We start from the raw sequence: 1989 nt of genomic DNA, 5'->3' as shown, positions 1-1989 counted from the left end.
TCCTGAATCTGTTCGAATTATGTTCTGAAGTGCTCCCATTGTGGTGATATGAGGTAAAGGAATCCCAAAAGTGTCACGTTTTTTTTTGTTTTTTGCATTTTTCTCCATGAAAACAAAACCAAACAATATGATTTCAGTATATTTAGAAAGCTAAAAGAAAGGGCTACAACTATTGTATCATGGGAAAAATGACCAAAAAAGGAAGGTGCATGCCCTAGAAAAGGAATGGTCAGATATAGACTACAAAGTTTACTGATAGACTACATAAGACTACAAAAGTTGGACATAGACTACAAATTTTACTGATACACTACAAAAGACTACAAAAGTTGGACTTAGACTACAAAGTTAGGGTTAGGGCTAAAAGGTTATCCAAAGTCAACCTAGCCCATCCATCCCATACATGGCACATATTTGATGGGGAAATGGCTGGGGAATATACAGATACATTGCAGGGACTCTATTCCATGTCTAGTTTGAGGAATCATATGCAAAAGAGAGCATGAGAGCCTTTAGAAAAGGCACTTTTTTAGACTACAAAAGTTTGTAGTGTCTGCTTTTTTATTGGAAAAGTTTGTAGTGTCTGCTTTTTCATTTGAAAAAGTGTGTAGTGTCCACTTTTTTAGACTACAAAAGTTTGTAGTGTCCGCTTTTTGAGACTACAAAAGTTTGTAGTTGACATGTAGGTTATGGTGTCTTTGGCCCTGTCTAGGTTATGGGGATGAGGTTGAAGGATTGACATGATCTTACATATTGCCAGTGCTGCAGCATTAGTTTTTGACATCATGCACAAGTTGTCTTTCACATTAGGAAAGGCTATTCTAAGCTTTTCATATTGATACCTACTGTCCTATCTCAAAACATAATAAGTTCATGTGGGGATATGGCTGAAGGATTGCCATGACTTTACATATTGCTATTGCCACATCATCAGTTTTTCACATCATGCCCAAGTTGGCTTTCACACCGTCTGCTTTCACATTGATAGCTACTGGCCTGTCCCAAACATAGTAAACTTTGATATCAGCTCTTTGAGGGCTATAGGATGATGAGCTGATTCATCCTGGGAGGTGTCCTCAAGTCAAGTCATGTTGTAAGTTGACCATGTATCCATGTATTGAGACAGAACAGTAGATATCAACATGAATGGCCTCCTCTGACTTGAAAGCCAACTTGGACATGATGAAAAACTGATGATGTGGCAATAGCAATATGTAAAGTCATGGCAATCCTTCAGCCATATCCCCACATGAACTTATTATGTTTTGAGATAGGACAGTAGGTATCAATATGAAAAGCTTAGAATAGCCTTTCCTAATGTGAAAGACAACTTGTGCATGATGTCAAAAACTAATGCTGCAGCACTGGCAATATGTAAGATCATGTCAATCCTTCAACCTCATCCCCATAACCTAGACAGGGCCAAGGACACCATAACCTACATGTCAACTACAAACTTTTGTAGTCTCAAAAAGCGGACACTACAAACTTTTGTAGTCTAAAAAAGTGGACACTACACACTTTTTCAAATGAAAAAGCAGACACTACAAACTTTTCCAATAAAAAAGCAGACACTACAAACTTTTGTAGTCTAAAAAAGTGCCTTTTCTAAAGGCTCTCATGCTCTCTTTTGCATATGATTCCTCAAACTAGACATGGAATAGAGTCCCTGCAATGTATCTGTATATTCCCCAGCCATTTCCCCATCAAATATGTGCCATGTATGGGATGGATGGGCTAGGTTGACTTTGGATAACCTTTTAGCCCTAACCCTAACTTTGTAGTCTAAGTCCAACTTTTGTAGTCTTTTGTAGTGTATCAGTAAAATTTGTAGTCTATGTCCAACTTTTGTAGTCTTATGTAGTCTATCAGTAAACTTTGTAGTCTATATCTGACCATTCCTTTTCTAGGGCATGCACCTTCCTTTTTTGGTCATTTTTCCCATGATACAATAGTTGTAGCCCTTTCTTTTAGCTTTCTAAATATACT

Source organism: Laccaria bicolor, genomic scaffold (genome assembly GCF_000143565.1).
Source record: "Laccaria bicolor S238N-H82 LACBIscaffold_56 genomic scaffold, whole genome shotgun sequence".
NCBI lineage: Eukaryota > Fungi > Basidiomycota > Agaricomycetes > Agaricales > Hydnangiaceae > Laccaria > Laccaria bicolor.
The sequence above is the reverse complement of the archived record's forward strand: the minus strand, read 5'-3'. Positions refer to the sequence as shown.